General features: G+C 50.8%; 1 long non-coding RNA gene across 2 annotated transcripts; it reads left to right on the forward strand.

Annotated features, from left to right (window-relative positions):
* The first annotated feature begins 11,920 nt into the window (after positions 1–11,920).
* LOC105241122 lies at positions 11,921–16,387 on the forward strand. Of its 2 annotated transcripts, XR_860166.2 has the most exons (3): positions 11,940–12,465; positions 12,797–13,275; positions 14,935–16,387. It is a non-coding gene; the product is annotated as an uncharacterized LOC105241122 (long non-coding RNA). The 2 variants fall into 2 exon arrangements; XR_002144242.2 differs by lacking the exon at positions 14,935–16,387 and having other exon boundaries at positions 11,921–12,465; positions 12,797–13,792.
* The last annotated feature ends 2,050 nt before the right edge of the window (positions 16,388–18,437 follow it).

The raw sequence follows: 18,437 nt of genomic DNA on the forward strand, positions 1-18,437 counted from the left end.
CGAGAGGAGGGGTATTCGGGCAGCAGGAGACCCAGTAGGAAGCTGGGAGTGGTCCAGACCCGAAGTGAGGGGCCCTGAGACAGAGGCAGTGGCACTGGAGAGAAGCTGCCTTAATATTAAGTGTCCGGTGCGTATTTCAAAACAAGCCTAACGCTTGTGCCACATCCACATGGAAATGACTGGGCAGTATGTGGCAGCCTTCACGTTTGAAACACAAAGCCTCCCGCCTTCCCATGTGCTCCTCGAGACAGCTCAGAACTGTAGGTTCCAACCAACTTGGCTGAGTTCTGCTCCCTCTGACACCATAATTGCGTGTTTATCGGTATTTGGAAGGGATCGTGTGCACTGCCCGTGTTGCCAGGTCGTTGCTGAATCTGGGTGATGGCCTCCTGTTCCATTTCTTCCTGATGAGTACACACACTTGAGCACTTAAGAGAGAGCAGTGCTCTCCCAGGACAGATGGCCTTCCAGCAGAACAGAGCCTTCTAAGGAATTAGTGGTTTCTGACCTTCATTAACCGGTCCGGTGACTCTGGATGAGGGTATTCAAAATTTTGAGTTCTTTCCAAATTGGCTGAATTACAATAGTAATTGCGAAGCAAAGTCACAGAATCCCAGGTATTTCACACTAGCTATTTAATAGCAAGCCCATTGAGAAAGCAGATTTCACGTCAGATAACTCAAGAGAAGGATTTTACTATAGAAAACTAGTTACAAAGGCGCTGGGTAGGCAGAAAGGACAGACAGGATGGCGAGGCTAACCAGAGATGAGCCGTAACAGGCAGCTACTACCAACCCTAGTGGAGACAGAGAGAAGTGACGTCCCAGAATGGACACCATATTGGGAAGGGCTGACTACGGGGAGCTAAAGCAGCCGCTGGAGATGTTCCCGAAGCAAAACCAAGGAACAAGGGCTAGAACCACCCTGGCTTCTCCCTTTCTCCTGCCCTCCAATCTTCTGCCAGCACCTCTCAATAGCTGAACTTAACCACAAGCCAGTGGGCAAGCAAGCCTGGAAAACTCATTTCCCCCCAGGACCCTGTGATATATAACAAGACAGGGAAAGGAAGGGCCTGGATCTTAGGGCAAACAGGCAAATGGCCAGAACAGGAGGCAACATTGAGTCAAGACCCATACGTTGGAAGGACAGAACCATGTAAAATTCTGGGGGAAGAGAATTCCAGCAAACAGAATCCAGAGTGAGCAGGCACGGATGGGGGCACCATCCTCCTCATCACAGCCCAGGCTTGTCACTAGCACTGGTCATCTGGTTGACCCCCTCTCATGATTCCCTTTTGCCAGATTTTCCCTTCCCATTCAAGCCTGCCTCTTTGGTCCCTTTCAGCAGCCAGAGTACCGCCCTTCAGAGAGCTGCGGGCTGCAGGGCAGGCAGATTACTCTCCGATGACTGAGCCAATTCTCTGACTCATAATTCTACCTCCCTCCATTTATTGACTATTCACCCTGTGCCAGGAATGGCACCCGAACTTCAAGTGCATTACATCATCTGTTTCTCCCCACAGCCCTGTGAGGGGGGCTTTGTGCTCCCCATTTGACAGATTAGGAAGGGGAAGTTCAGATCAGTGAAGTAACTTGCTCAGGCACACCGTGGATGGCAGGGCTGGAATTCCTCTCATTAATTCAAGTTGCATATATTTAATGAACATCTATCAAGGGTCAGACTGTGGGGATAAACAAGCGTAAAATATATAGTGTCACAGGGAAGATGGATGTTAAACAAATAATCATGCCATTATTAAGTAAGTGTGCGCAATACATTTAGTGAAGAAATTATTTAGGGCAATAAAAAATTGTAATAAAGTCCGGAACCCTGCTCACGTATTTCTCAAGCATAACAGTTGAATATTTTGTTCACTATTTTCTTAACTTCTGCTCTTAAATGTGTCATTCTCTTCTTCCTCAAAAAGGTTTACTCCAAAGGTCTTTCTAGATACTTGAGTTGAGCACTGAACTAATTTATAGCTACGGCTATAAGTTTTCCTCTGCGTGCTGCCTTTGCTACACCCCACAGGTTGTGATGTATCATTCTTTTATTTTTGTTCAGTTTTTCTTTTGGAAAAAAAAGGATTTTATTTATTTATTTGAGAGCGTGAGCAAGAAAGCACAAGCTGGGGGGAGAGGCAGAGGGAGAGGGAGAAGCAGACTCCCTGCTGAGCAGGGATCCCGACAGGGGGTTCAGTCCAGGACCCCAGGATCATGACCTAAGCTAAAGGCAGACACTTAACCTTAATACTGAGCCACCCAGGCACTCCTATTTTTGTTTAGTTCTAAACACATACAGAAGTGAAGCTGTCAGGGTGATGGAAGTAGAATCTTATCATATCATCTTGATCCAAAGTTCTTTTCTTTTGTTAAGCGTACAAATACAATAATAATAATAATAATAACAATAAGCTCCTATAAATGAGGGAGGGCGACTCCGGAGTATGAAAAGGGTTTACCAACAAGGTGAGGCTCCCTCTCACCCTGGGTCGCCAGTCCCCCTCTGCAGAGGTAACGCCCATCGAGAGTGTCTTATGTCCCTCGAGAGACTTCACCCACACACAGATGCACCCCTTCTTTTACGAATCTTCCCTTTTGCATACTTCAACCTAGAGTTTCTCTGAGTGTGAAGAGACTATTGGGGCCACGCAAAACCAACTACAAGATCCCCTCCTTGCAAAGGAGCTTATAGAAAATGCATCTTGGGCTTATTTCTGCTTTGAAGTTTAAATACAGACCAACAGGACCATCAGAGGATTGCCCAACAGGAGGGCTTTGAGAATTTGGCTTTTATAACCCTGAATTGCAGCAAAGGCAGAGGCCCCAGCTCCAACTTGGGCAGATATTCATTTTTCTGCTTTCCTCAGCTCAGGGCTCTCAAACAGTTCTTGGATCCCATGCAGGACATGCTTGACCAGCCCCCATGGGTCCTCAGGGTGCCAGACCCTTCCCTGGGTATTTCCATATGCCACCTCATTTAACTGCCAAGGACATCTGTCATCTTAGAGAAGAGTGATAAAAGCTCAGGATGGGTAAGTTCTGGGGCTCAGGGCCACATGGCAGTAAGTGATGTAGCAGGAATTTAAACTCAAGGCTGCAGGTAACAATATCCGTGCACTCCCATTCCACCATGTTGCCCTGATCACGTAAGGCCAAATTTACCGTGGAGCCCGGCGAGGGCGCTCTGGGTCTCTACCATCCACACAGACACAGTGACAGATCATTCTGGCCCCTTAGTGGACGGGCCCTCTGTGCTCATCCACCTGAGCAGGGCTGGAGGGCACTTGTCCACAGGCCCAGGTCCAGGATGAGCTGTGGGTCAGCTCTGGTAAAGAAGCCACAGAGAGGCAAGGATACATATTGGAAGGGGGCACGTCAGGCAAATGTTGACTCTTTGCCTACAAAACTGGCTAAGAAATGCCAAAGAGAGGAAACAAAGTAGTGGAATTTGCCCATTCTTCATCGATGTTACTTTTGGTTCATTTCCCCCCAGTATAAAGGTGCTGCAGTGAACTCCTCACCCATGTTTTCTTGATATGTCTTTGAAAGTTTCTCTAGGGTTTAGGTATTCCAAAGCAGATGTATCCATTTATTCTTCAATCAGTAGGGTGCAGATCCACAATTTTCCAGCATCCTTGTTTATGTGAAACTATCAGACTTCAACATTGTTTACCCATTTATGGGTGAAAAACAGCATCTTGTTTTAATTTGCATATTCCCAATTATTAAATGAGAGTATCTTTTTTTTTTTAGCTGTACTGCCCAAGGTAGTGGATTTTATTTTATTTATTTTATTTATCTATCTATTTATTTATTTTAAAGAGACAGAGAGCAGGCAAGAGGTGGAGAGGGAAGAGGGAGAGAGAGAGAGAGAGAGAATCTTAATCAGGTTCCATGCTCGGCACAGAGCCTGATACAGGGCTCGATCTCACGACTCTGAGATCATGACCTAAGCCAAAATCAAGAGTTAGACGCTTAATTGACTGAGCCACCCAGGCACCCCTAAATGAAAGTATCTTTTAATATGTTTTTTGATCATTTTTATTTCTTCTAGGATTTTCTATACATATCTTTTGCCTTCTTTTTCCTACTTTTCTTGGCTTTTCAGGATTTCTTCAAACAATCTGAATTGCATTCTGTTTAAAGTTTTAAAAGCATTTTCTCCCCAGTTAGCTGCTTTTTTTAAACCTTGTTGGTGGCGGCTTTGGCCATGCAAAAGTTTTTGTTTTATTGTAACCAAACTTATAAATCTTTTTCATTTATGGTTTATGTCTAAGCAATCATTTCCTATCCCAAGAGTACAACATTATTCTTATAAGCTGTGTTTTCAGAAGGTTGCTAGTGTATTCTAGAAACTTAGCAATTCTAATAGCTAAAGAGGTGTTGGGAAACTTTTTCTGTAAAGGGCCAGATGGTTAGTATTTTAGGCTTTGCTGGACCTACCATCTCTTGCAAATTCTCAACTCCGCCATTGTAGCATGAAAACAGCCACAGACAATATGTAAGTGAATGTTGTGGCTGTGTTTCAATAAAACTTTATTTACAAAAAAGGGTGGCAAGCCAGATTTGGCCCACAGGCCATAGTTTGCTCACCCCAATCTAAATCATCTAACTCAAGTGTTGGGAGGTCAGCACTTTCTTACGGTCTTTATAGGGACCCCACCATTATAGGTGCTCTCACCATATGAGAGCACACATATTATATGTGAAACAGTTCTGATTTTATTTCTCTGAGCCAAAGGACCCATCCTTCCTTTGTGTTTGACACTGATTCTGGACAGGTCAGTTGGCCAAGTCACATGCTCATCAGATAAAAGTTGCACATTTGGTCTGAAAGCTGAATGGATGTGGACCAGAAATTACCACCAATTCAGTGATGGTCTAGGGAAAGTGTGCTCGGGTTTAGACAGGCTGCATCATTTGCACGGCCCAGTTCAAAATGAAAATGCAGAGCCCCTTGTTCAAAAATTACTAAGACTTTTAAGGCGGTACAGCCAGGCATTAAACCAAGCATGGGGCCCTTTGCCACCCATGAAGCGGGCCCTGCATGGATTCCCTGGGGTGAAGGCTGGTTAAGGGGGTGGAAGTCCACCTTCATTGTGAGTTTTAGAGAAATCCTGCAAAGGTCATGCTGATTGGCTGGTGAGTTACCGGCACTGATTCAATCCAAGGATTGGGAGACCTGATATCCTCTGAGTCATTACATAAAGCTTGTTGCATGTTCATGGTCAATTTTGAACTACAGTTTCTGAAACTTTTAATTTTCCCATTTGCTTTTGGCCGTTTATGGGTTTTGCCTCAGTTGACATGTGAGGCCCTAAGGAAATCTATTTAAAGCTACCGTCCAAGATTTGCAGCAGAAAAATGGTGTGTTAGGCATGGACTTTTTCAGAGGAGAGTTTAAAGAAAACTCCAGTTCTGATGCGTCTGTCTTTGGTTAGCACGTATCATCCTTGGAAAGAAACCTCTGGGAGCTGAGAAGTGGTTTCTGCTTCTGGGGTTTTGTTCTGAAACCCAGAAAGGAATAAATAGCATCACTCCAAAAACACCCGTTTAGGTGTTTGATCTCAGCCCAGCAGCTGCTGTGGGGCGGGCCGGCCCACCCACCCTTTGTGGGTGCCTGTCGTGGGCTCAGTAAGTACAGGGTTACTTGCAGTCCTTCTGCTGGCGTGGTCATAAAATCAACCAGCGCCACTTCCTCAGATCATAGCAGAGACCCAGAAAGGGCATGCGACTTTGCCTAAAGGCACACAGCGCTACGTTGCAAAGCAGAAGCCTGAAAGTGGGCTTTTTGCCTCCTGGTCCGGGTCCACACTCCTTCTCTTTCTCTGCTCTTAGGCCCTTCCAGCTGGAAAGGATCACCTGCTAAAGCATGTTGGACCTTCCACCACCTCCTTCTTCCTTCCTTCCTTCCTTCCTTCCTTCCTTCCTTCCTTCCTCTTCCTCCTCCTCCTTTCTTTCTTTCTTTCTTCTTTCTTTCTTTCTTTCTTTCTTTCTTTCTTTCTTTCTTTCTTTCTTTCTTTTTCTTTCTTCTTTCCTTCTTTCTTTTCTTTCTTAGCAATGGTCACCTGGGCTGCTGGACCGCTCTCTATTCGCAGCCAGTGACACCAGGAGTGTGCTCAAGTGAGGCCACCTGAAGAGCACAGCGGACAAGGGGTGGGGGAAGTGACGAAACTAGTCCAACTTCTTCTTCCTGATCTCTTTTCTGTGAGAACCACCCAGTGTGAAACACAAAACACTGCAGTTTCTGAGTCATGGATAAGCGGGATCTGGCAGAGCATTAAATTCAAACCCCCATCAGGGTCTCGAAGGCCCCAGGCAGCATCCCTGCCAACAGGCAGCTCAGCTTCTGCTTGGCCACAGCCCATGATGGGGAGCTCACTCCTGCCAGTGGAGCCCTGCCCACTGCACACCTCAAGAGCCCTGCACGTCTCCTTCACCCTCACAGACGCCCCACTCACCCTTCCTCTCAGACTTCTCCAGAAGAACATGAAGTCGAGAAAGCAGCTCCCCAATCTGCCTCTTCCCCACTTTGTCCCCATTCCTGGCACAGGATAGGTGCTCCATGTGGGTTTAATTCACAAATAATTCTGCTCCTTTTTGAGCCAAAATCTGCCCCTCAAAGATGCCCTCTCCACCCTCAGACCTCATTCTGTGGGTCTTTGGGCCTCGCCGAACAACCCTCTTCCACAGGAAAGTCCATGGACTCTGAAGAACGCTTACTGGCCCCTCTGCGTCTTCTCTTCTCTCAGACCAACAGGTCTAGTTCCTTCCCGGCTTCCCCACAGGTGCAGGGGCCACACGGCCACCCCTGTGTTTGGGCCTCAGTCTGTGTTTGCTCTTCTTCGTGTGAGATGGTCAAGAACCAGCCCAGCACTCCAGCTCGTGTCCACGGGCCCCGAATGGGCTCCGATGCTGCCGTGTGAGTGTGTCTGTGTGAGTGTGTGAGAATGACTGTATATGAGTGTGTGAGTGTTGTGCATGTCCGTGTCTGTGTGAGTGTGTGAGAGTATGTGTGTGTTGTGTGGGTGTGTCTATGCATGTGTATGTCTGTATGTGTTGTGTTTGTGTGTGTGTGTGTGTTGTGTGGGTGTGTCTGTGTCTGTGAGAATGTCTATGTGTGTGTCTATGTGTGTGTTGTGTGTACACATGTGTCTGGAGGGGGTGTCTGAGTCCTCTCCTAGACGCCGCTCAGAGGGAGAGCTGGCTGTGGCCTCCACGGCGACAGTCACATGCGTGTAGGGACTTGGCCCAGGAAGCACTGAGCACAGGCCCTGGCGCCCAGGAAGGCTCGGCATTCTCAGCTGCTGCTGTTGTCACAGACCAGTGTGTGATCGGGCACCGCCTCATAACGAAGATCCCCCTGTTGGAGTAACCACTTCCTTAAGAAGGGAGATGGCAGCATGGGGACTTGGTGGGTCCCCACTGTGCACTAAATGTTTGCATCCCCCCAAGTTCATGTGTAGAAATTCTAGCCCCAAAAGATGATGTTCCCAGTAGGTGCGGCTTTAGGAGCTAATCGGGTCCTGGAGGTGGAGGCAGCGTGACAAGATTAGCGCTGTTAGAGAGGAGACCCCACAGCGTTCCCGCGCCCCTTCCTTGGTGCAAGCACGCAGCCAGAAGGCGTGGCTTTGAGCCTGGAAGACAGCTCTCACCCGACCTCAGGGGCACCCTGGCCTCAGACTTCAGCCTCTAGAACAGCGTGCAGTCAACTTCTGCCGGTTGCGTGGTCCGGGTGTGTGGTATTTTCTACACAGCAACCCCAACAGACGAACGGACTTTGCCGCCAGCAGGGATTCCTGTGAACTGCATGACCCATGGTTCTGTTCAGAGAGAACCCCATCAACCCAGGGCACGTGGGAGCCACAGTCCACTCAGTGCTGTGAAACATGGTCCTGCTGTATAGCTGGGGAGAGGAAATGGAGCCACAGCACACAGAGCGTAGGCATGAATCAACATTTCTCGCACTGCAGGTCCTAACTCAGGGCATGAAAGGGAGCCCTTTCCAATCCCTCAGATCCCCACTTGCCAAGCAGAGAGAATCATTTCCGCATTGGCCAAACCCTGGATTTTCCCACCAGCCCTGCGGGCTGTGTGAGAGCCTGTCTTTTAGACACAGAAAGCTCAGAGGGGTCAAATGACTCCTCACAGTCACACCAAGCCCAGTCTGTCCCAGATCTTTCTGACTCCACGCAACCAGGGCTCTCGTCACTTGGCCCCAGAGGCCACCATGGGACTTCCTGACACACCACCCAACAAAATGAAAACATCCTGGGCTGTCCTTGTGTGTGAGGAAACACACATCCGGCTGGCAAGAGTTGCCACCAAATCACTCTAAATTGGGCAATTAGCATGATTTGTAAAATGAAGAACAGGATATGCTCTGACCCCTTGAACATCCTCCCCACCGAACTCTCTGGCCCTAGTTGAGCTTTTGAGTTTTTTTGGATTGGGGGGTTGAGGGGGGCAGATAATCCCTTAGCCTAAGCATTCCCAGTTGCTACTTCCTGAAGAAACATCTCTACCTGGGTCGAGGGTCAAGGTTTCCAGAGAACTGAAAGTTGGATTCCAGCAAAACGAAAACAAGGCAAACAACAAACTAGGAAAAGTAGGTAGGACATTCATGACAAAGGGCTGATATCCTTAAGAAACAGACTTACCAGATGGACAACCAGGAGAAGAGAGGGCAACACAATGAGTCGGCAAATCACGGAAGAGATTCAAACCATCAAAAAGCATCATGGGGGAAAAACGGTCAGTCTCACCAGTACACAAACAAAAGCAAATTAAAACCCGAGGGTGTTNGGAAGTGACGAAACTAGTCCAACTTCTTCTTCCTGATCTCTTTTCTGTGAGAACCACCCAGTGTGAAACACAAAACACTGCAGTTTCTGAGTCATGGATAAGCGGGATCTGGCAGAGCATTAAATTCAAACCCCCATCAGGGTCTCGAAGGCCCCAGGCAGCATCCCTGCCAACAGGCAGCTCAGCTTCTGCTTGGCCACAGCCCATGATGGGGAGCTCACTCCTGCCAGTGGAGCCCTGCCCACTGCACACCTCAAGAGCCCTGCACGTCTCCTTCACCCTCACAGACGCCCCACTCACCCTTCCTCTCAGACTTCTCCAGAAGAACATGAAGTCGAGAAAGCAGCTCCCCAATCTGCCTCTTCCCCACTTTGTCCCCATTCCTGGCACAGGATAGGTGCTCCATGTGGGTTTAATTCACAAATAATTCTGCTCCTTTTTGAGCCAAAATCTGCCCCTCAAAGATGCCCTCTCCACCCTCAGACCTCATTCTGTGGGTCTTTGGGCCTCGCCGAACAACCCTCTTCCACAGGAAAGTCCATGGACTCTGAAGAACGCTTACTGGCCCCTCTGCGTCTTCTCTTCTCTCAGACCAACAGGTCTAGTTCCTTCCCGGCTTCCCCACAGGTGCAGGGGCCACACGGCCACCCCTGTGTTTGGGCCTCAGTCTGTGTTTGCTCTTCTTCGTGTGAGATGGTCAAGAACCAGCCCAGCACTCCAGCTCGTGTCCACGGGCCCCGAATGGGCTCCGATGCTGCCGTGTGAGTGTGTCTGTGTGAGTGTGTGAGAATGACTGTATATGAGTGTGTGAGTGTTGTGCATGTCCGTGTCTGTGTGAGTGTGTGAGAGTATGTGTGTGTTGTGTGGGTGTGTCTATGCATGTGTATGTCTGTATGTGTTGTGTTTGTGTGTGTGTGTGTGTTGTGTGGGTGTGTCTGTGTCTGTGAGAATGTCTATGTGTGTGTCTATGTGTGTGTTGTGTGTACACATGTGTCTGGAGTCTGAGTCCTCTCCTAGACGCCGCTCAGAGGGAGAGCTGGCTGTGGCCTCCACGGCGACAGTCACATGCGTGTAGGGACTTGGCCCAGGAAGCACTGAGCACAGGCCCTGGCGCCCAGGAAGGCTCGGCATTCTCAGCTGCTGCTGTTGTCACAGACCAGTGTGTGATCGGGCACCGCCTCATAACGAAGATCCCCCTGTTGGAGTAACCACTTCCTTAAGAAGGGAGATGGCAGCATGGGGACTTGGTGGGTCCCCACTGTGCACTAAATGTTTGCATCCCCCCAAGTTCATGTGTAGAAATTCTAGCCCCAAAAGATGATGTTCCCAGTAGGTGCGGCTTTAGGAGCTAATCGGGTCCTGGAGGTGGAGGCAGCGTGACAAGATTAGCGCTGTTAGAGAGGAGACCCCACAGCGTTCCCGCGCCCCTTCCTTGGTGCAAGCACGCAGCCAGAAGGCGTGGCTTTGAGCCTGGAAGACAGCTCTCACCCGACCTCAGGGGCACCCTGGCCTCAGACTTCAGCCTCTAGAACAGCGTGCAGTCAACTTCTGCCGGTTGCGTGGTCCGGGTGTGTGGTATTTTCTACACAGCAACCCCAACAGACGAACGGACTTTGCCACCAGCAGGGATTCCTGTGAACTGCATGACCCATGGTTCTGTTCAGAGAGAACCCCATCAACCCAGGGCACGTGGGAGCCACAGTCCACTCAGTGCTGTGAAACATGGTCCTGCTGTATAGCTGGGGAGAGGAAATGGAGCCACAGCACACAGAGCGTAGGCATGAATCAACATTTCTCGCACTGCAGGTCCTAACTCAGGGCATGAAAGGGAGCCCTTTCCAATCCCTCAGATCCCCACTTGCCAAGCAGAGAGAATCATTTCCGCATTGGCCAAACCCTGGATTTTCCCACCAGCCCTGCGGGCTGTGTGAGAGCCTGTCTTTTAGACACAGAAAGCTCAGAGGGGTCAAATGACTCCTCACAGTCACACCAAGCCCAGTCTGTCCCAGATCTTTCTGACTCCACGCAACCAGGGCTCTCGTCACTTGGCCCCAGAGGCCACCATGGGACTTCCTGACACACCACCCAACAAAATGAAAACATCCTGGGCTGTCCTTGTGTGTGAGGAAACACACATCCGGCTGGCAAGAGTTGCCACCAAATCACTCTAAATTGGGCAATTAGCATGATTTGTAAAATGAAGAACAGGATATGCTCTGACCCCTTGAACATCCTCCCCACCGAACTCTCTGGCCCTAGTTGAGCTTTTGAGTTTTTTTGGATTGGGGGGTTGAGGGGGGCAGATAATCCCTTAGCCTAAGCATTCCCAGTTGCTACTTCCTGAAGAAACATCTCTACCTGGGTCGAGGGTCAAGGTTTCCAGAGAACTGAAAGTTGGATTCCAGCAAAACGAAAACAAGGCAAACAACAAACTAGGAAAAGTAGGTAGGACATTCATGACAAAGGGCTGATATCCTTAAGAAACAGACTTACCAGATGGACAACCAGGAGAAGAGAGGGCAACACAATGAGTCGGCAAATCACGGAAGAGATTCAAACCATCAAAAAGCATCATGGGGGAAAAACGGTCAGTCTCACCAGTACACAAACAAAAGCAAATTAAAACCCGAGGGTGTTCTTTTTCTCCTGCTAGATTAGCAAAGAGAATACCTGGTCCCGGTGAAGAAGCAAAGAAATGTGCCCTCCCTACACTGACATTGGGCTTTTAAATTGGCACCGTCTTTCTGAAGGGTGGTTGGGCAATGTGTACAGAGGACTTTAAGATGTGAGTAAATTTGACCCATTAAGTATTTTAAGACCATCTCCCAAGGGAATTAGTCAAGTTGGAGGCAGAGCTGAGTATACAAAGGTATTCACTGAGTTGTTACTTATAATATTGAAAAGCCTGGAAAAAACACCCAAAGTGTCCGACGATAAATCACGGCTCATGAAAATGAGAGTAAGTCCGTTATGAGGAAATACCATGCCGCTGTTCGAAATTCCATAGCATCTATATGCCAAGTCTGATGTCCTCCCACGAGACGCGGCTGCCTCTCAAGCCAGCCCCAGACGAGCCTCCTCCCTTCTAAGGCTGTGACTCTCGCGGGTGGTGGCAGCCACCAACACCGTGAAATGATGCATCGGAAGAAGCGGGGATGTGGGCCAGGGTGCCCCACGGGCATCGACTTGAAGCCACTTGTTTTCAAATAGGAAGCTCATGAAATAATTGCATCTTGCGTCCTTCACCCTTGTTTCCTGCATCCCCAGCCCAGCCCCCACCGTTCTGCAGAGGACACGTGGCCCCTGTGAGCCGCAGCGCAAAGAGAAGGCTGGAATCCGGTCCCGGTTCCTCGGCACCTCGCAGCTGTGTGGCCTTGGGCCGCTCGGAACAGTACGCTCTTCCTCCGAGACCACCTCTGGCTTAGGGCCTGGCCTAGGTGGGTGCCCCCCAGGTGGCTGGTGCGCGGGAGGCTGGTTCTCGTTCTACAGTCTTCCCCAGCAGCCATCCCACTCCTGTGGACCCCCATGATTTTCAGCAACCATCCAGACATGCCTGGAATGCCCGGGAAGAGAAATTTCAAAAGCCCAAATATTTGGCTCAAAGAAGAGGGAAAAACTGACACCACCTCCCCCCCGCCGCTGACATCTCTCCATCACTGTAACTGAGTTTCAGAAGGGAACTTTGATTTAGTGGCGTGCCAGTGTGATTAACCCCCAAATCCCTCTCCAGTTTTAAGAGAGTGGCAAAGGCAGGCTGTTTAAGCACAGATCATATTTTTTTCCAGCCTGAAGGGCTTCCTGCTTCAAGGGTCCTAAGCATGTCTGGGTGACGCCACACAGAGCTCGGTGCTGGTGGGGCCTCACTTCGTGCTGCCCCACCTGCCCGTGCAGTCAGCCCTGGAAGGGGTGAGGGGTGACTGGTCACAATGCACAGCCTCCCCCCTTCTCCAAGAACTGACCTTTGCCTGTGGGGCCATGCCCCCCCATAGACCAAGGCCGATGTTGGAGGCACTCCACGGAGTGAACAAGAGCCCGGCCTCCTGACTCCAGGTCGCCCCAAACCTGGACACGATTCATGTGCCAGAGCTCCCCCCCACCGCTGCAGGATCAGGCGGAAGCAAGTCGCCAGCAGAGACCACATCCTCGCTTAGCTCCTTCCCCTGCCCCGGCCGCTTCCTGCACTCTTCTCCTGAGAGCTCCTTTCCAATAAACCACTCAAATGAGCATCTCTATTTCAAGCTTTGCTTCAGAGAAGCTATGCTGAGCCCAGCTTTGATTTACCTCCGTGGCGATTCCTGAGGACTCCCTCTGAACGATGCCCCACCCCAGACAGGGGTAAGAAGCAGCCCCGGCATCATTCGTGGAAGTTCTGCTCGTTGGATATACGTCCAAGATGGCCAGAGCCAGGGGAAACCTTAGCCAACATAGAGCTCCGTACTTCCTGGAGCGGGTCCTGAGGACTATCAAGGTCAGTGCTAGGTGGGCAAGCACAAGGGATCCTGCCCACACATAAATTCCTGAAATTCTGGCTGGAAAATTAAAACGATCCCTTTGAGGCTCTTCATCTTTCATATTCAAATAGGTTCTGGGCCCCGAAGGCAGCCGTTTCCCACCTCAGCACTGTGGACGTTGGGGCTGGAGAAGTCTCTGTGGTGGGGCTGTTCTGAGCATGTGGGACCTGAGCAGCGCCGCTGGCCTCGACCTACACAACCCTCACTCCAATTTATGGCAACCAAACAATGTCTCAGACGTTGCCAGATGTCCCCCTGGGGGGCTGAGAACCATTGCCCTAGGGGAAAGGTGTCTCCACCAGCAACTTTCCTTTTCTTCTTCTGTTTTTTGTTTTTTTAAACATCTCTTAGCGCTACACTTCTGCAGAACACAATTTGGACAATAGTGATTTTCAAAACCAACCTTTACTTCCTAGTTGAAGGAACCAAGTCCCTGAAAGGGGACACGGTCTACCCTGCAAAAAAAAAAAAAAACCAGAGTCCGTAACAACTGAAACCCAAACCCAAGGGCCTTGACCCTAGGCCAGTGCCCAGTTCTGCTTCCTCAGGGGAGTAAAACTTCCCCAAGGCCCTGCAAAGTGGCACGTGTGGAGCCCATAGGAAGGGGCCCACTTTGGCCAGGCTGTCTCTATTTTCCCAAGGAGCTGATCCGTTTATCCATTTCCAAAAACAAGATTGGCTTGTTTGTTTTGCTGAGGATGCTTCTGAGAAATACCCTCCCATAGGTAGCAAGAAATCATGATACATGGGAGCGGCAATCGAGGGAAAGATCTGGAGTCCAGAGCAGCTTCCAGGCCTTTTCAGAGCTGACTGGGGCTACAGATTCCTTTGTCCAGACCCATTTCGCTCTTGACCTCTGTGCGGGCACATCCCAGCCATGCCAGGCCACGGGCGCACACCTGTACTTTTGTATTCCACACAGAGGAACATCTCACAAGTTTTCAGTTATGAGAAAGCTTTCACTCAAATCCCAGGAGGACAAAACTCATTAATGTATTCAATCTGGCCTCTCTTGCTTCTTTCTCGATTTTGAAAATTGTCATGCTTGTATGTGCCCCCCCCCAGCCCCGAACCCCAGCTGCAGCCCCCACCTCCATCCAAGACCATACCTTTCAAAAACAGCAGGGCTTTCCTTACCTACCTTGGAAATTAAGTCCCAGGAAAAGCCGGCGTCTAATTCATTTCACATGCTAAATTATTACAATCGAAAGGCAAAATCTCAACTGTGCAGCTTTAAAAACATCTGTGTTTTTCTTTTGACTTTTGGGGATAATTATCCCAGCTCATATTGTGATTGCTAATTACTAAGCTAAACTAACCTGCTGAAGGGCTGGGGGGGCGGTTGGGGTTCTTTTCAAAGCACTTTCCCTCTGAGCATTAAATCATCTGAAAGTAGAAACAGAAATTGGAGTGGGCACAGGGAGTTCTTCGCCCCGCACTCCGGGCCTGCGCTGATGTCGGCCGGCCCCTGCAGGAATCTCTCACCGGGGATCCCCAGATCTGGGGCAGGGGCAGGGGATGAGGTGGGGGAATTTAATTTAATCAAACCGCTGGCTGTGAGGGTTTTTTTTCATGAACAAATCATTAATTTGACTGAGAAGCTTTACTTTTCACAGAAAGCAGACAAAACCAGGATTCCAAAAACTCGGCAAACCCAATTTTATGTTTAACCAAGAACCAAAAACAAAATGTTTATTATTTTTCTTTAAATTGACTTAAAGCCCATGATGACATCATGTAAAAGGTGAACATCTAGTGAATCCATTTGAACCAGAACAGAGACTTTCTTTGCTTAAAAGTGAGGCGTCTTAACAAAACATTCGCTCGCTCTGTTGAGCCTCGTACGGAGTCCCCACCACATACCAGGAATTGGCGACACAAGGGTAGAAAGACAGGCGCACTCCCTGCCCTCCCAGAGCTCAGACTCTGGTGGGAGGACTCCAGAGAAGAAAGCGGGTGATTTTGAGCCAGGCCAAGGAGTGTGTTGCTGGGGTCGGACAGGTGTCCTTGACACTGGGAGGGGCCTTCCGTTCCCAAGCAGGGTGATAGGAGGCTGAGGACAGGAAGCGGAGCCTGGAGTATGGGTCACAGCCAGCCCAAGGAGAGAAGGGAGGCCTGGTAAGATTGTTGCAGACAGACAGCAGTACATGCAAGGAACCTGCTGAGGGCAGCTGAGAGGTGAGCGCACGGCCCAGACCAGTAGGCACTAGATGTTGTCCCAAAGAGGCGGGCCTTTGCCGTGACAGTGCTGGGGAGCCAGCGAAGGCCCTAGACAGAGGCCTGATCAGATCGCAGTCCCACTTGGTATCGATGTACTCTCCAAAATGCACTGGACTAGAAACGTGTACTTCAAGCATGATGAGCTCTGGTTCTCGCCGGGCTGTGTGGGCACAAGGAAGACCCAACGCCATACAATCTCCAGGTCGGGCAGAGACTCCAGCCCCAGCGGGGACGCTCACATGCAGAGGGCAGCTGGGCTCCGAGAGCCAGCACCTTCTGAGCAGCCCCGAGCTTCTGCCTCCGCAGCAGTCCCTCTCCCCAGGGGGGAAGGGGCCCCTTGATCTGGGAACCAGGATGGGCTATTGATTTCACAGCCGGCACAGGAGACCACGTACCGCTGGGGAACGTCACATATGTGACCAAGAAGAAATGAAATAGAATCACAAACGCTTCCAAGAACCCCTTCCTCATCCAACAAGGAAGAGGAATCCTTTGTAGGGTTCCGACAACTTCAGGAGGAAATACAAATGGAAGAAGAAAAGAGGAAGCAAGAGTGCTTAGCTTGAGGGTGCCTGGGAGGCTCAGTTGGTTAAGGATCTGTCTTCGGCTCAGGTCATAATGGGATCAAGCCCCGCATTGGGATCCCTGCTCAGCAGGGAGTCTGCTTCTCCCTCTGCCCCTCCTCCTGCTCGTGCTCTCTCTCTCTTTAAAGACATAAATAAAATCTCTTAAAAAAGAAAAAAGAAATCGTTTCATTTGATGGGCAGGTGCCTGGAGAGGGAAGGTGAGGGGTTTGCAGAGAGAATGGCTGGAGTGGGAGTTTGGGGAAGCTCTGTCCTACTGGACCAACTTCCCCTTGTGTAATCGTGCCTGACCCCAATAAGCCCTCGTAAACATCTTTCTCAACACTTCTGGAGTCTAGCGTGCACTGGCGTGCTCTCCGTGGGCCAGCGTGCCGACATAGGGCTCACGTCCAGCTACACTGGAGTCATGGGGACGTTTCTCCTGAAATGCTCACAATATGCCTGTGAAACAGCGTCAGCAACCCCACCGCTCAGCGAGGTTGGGCAATTGGCTGCCGGTATCCTGCCGGACATGGAGCAGGTGGGACGGAGGCACGCAGAGCTTATCGACTGAGAGATAAATGCTGTTGTCGATAAACAGGCCCCGTGTGAGCAGCTATGGAAACAAGGACACGACTGGGGACGGCTCTGCTGCTGGCAGCCCAGGCCTCACGGCCCAGAGACGAAGAGGGCAAGACGGAGGGAGCAGGAGAGGTGGCTTCCCGGGCCTGCCCCTGGAAGCATGAGCTCAGGTGCCTGGAGAAGGCCTCACAGCCGGACAGACCGACCCTCTCAGGGACCCAGGACTCCAGAGCTGCTCTCAGCCCCCACCCCCAGGAGCTTCCTTCTCCTCACGGGGGATGACACAGCTGTCATTTTGTGACACCCAAGCCAGCCTTGTGAGTGCACACTGGACTTTTCTCCCATGATTGGTCCCAGACCTGAGGAAACCAGATGTCAGCAGGAAGGAGTGCCAGCACCCAGCCCTGCCGTCCCGGGGCCAGTGAGTGTCCTGCACCGGGCGCGGGGACTCGCCTGCCCCTCCTTGTGAGAAGCCTGGCAGACTCTGACCTGGGGAAACAGCCCAAGCAGTGAGATCCTGTCTCGGTGGGGCTGCCAGTCAAGGGTGGCCAGGTGGCCTGAGCCAGGGCACTCGGAGCTTTCTTTCCAGATTTGGGAGCCTGAGCAGCGTTCCCGCTATGCCATCCCATCTGCAAGCTATCTGGTATCCTTCCAGAACATTCCTTCTCTGCTTACGACAGTCGGAACTTCTGTTGCTAACAGCGGAGGAAGCCTGACTGACCTCGAGAAGCACGCTGAGGTCTCACCAGCGGAACCACAAACCAGGGCACCCCCGTTGCCAAACTGCCATCTCTACTTGTCTTACTTCAGGAAGACCCAGAGGGTCCCTCCCAAGGCCTTCCGGCCCCAGCTGCTTTGCCGAAAGTAGAGGAAACACAAAGGGTGATGGCAGAAAACGAGGCCTAGGTGGGAATCCATTTGGTGTCCACCTTGAGTGAGGCTAGCCACAGCACTGCATTACCTGGTCACCGCGAGGCCAGCACTGCTACCCCCACAGAGGGCTTTCAAGGTCCCCTGCTAGTCGGAGGTGAAGCCACACTCAAGCCTAGTCCCGACCCTGCTCAGCTCCCTGCCCCAAACCCCTGACACCCAAAGAGACCTCCCCAGACCAAGAATTATGTTGGTGTCCGAGTGTTCGGCAGTGCCCTCGGAGGGCCAGGTGCCGGCCCCAGAAATGAGCATCATGGCTCCTGCCCTCAAGGTCAGAAAGAGCAAGGAGCCAGCAGCATTCAGTGCCCTCCCCATCCCTGTGCTGTGGTCAAACTCTCCCTTTATCCTTCCCACAGCCTGAGGGCAGAATTACTGTCTCTACCTGATGCTCAGGGCACCGTAGTCATCTGCCAGGGGTCACCCAGCCGGAACATGGCAGGGCCAGGATTCCACTCCAAAGGCACCCTCTTGCCACCACCTCCTTCCCAGTACTGATCAGGTGGCCCTCAGTGTGCCCGACACAGGAGTGTGCTAAGTGCACTGGTGGTTCAGAGGAGAAATGATTCAGCCAGTCAGGGAAGGCCTCCTGGAGGAGGTAACATTGATAGATAGGAAGGGAGATTCTTTCCTCAATCTCAACAGGGGCATACAGGCATGGAATGGGAATTACCAGCCAAGGGTAGAGCCTGGGTAAAGCAGCTGGCCAGCCCCAGAGCGTGGCGGGAACCAGAGGTGGCACCCAGAGCATGTGCCCAGGCTGAGGGAGATGAGGAAGAAAGGAGGAGAGGTGGGGGCACCAGGAAAGACCAGAAGGCAGGTGGGCT

The sequence above is a fragment of the Ailuropoda melanoleuca genome, chromosome 6 (assembly GCF_002007445.2).
Source record: "Ailuropoda melanoleuca isolate Jingjing chromosome 6, ASM200744v2, whole genome shotgun sequence".
Lineage (NCBI taxonomy): Eukaryota > Metazoa > Chordata > Mammalia > Carnivora > Ursidae > Ailuropoda > Ailuropoda melanoleuca.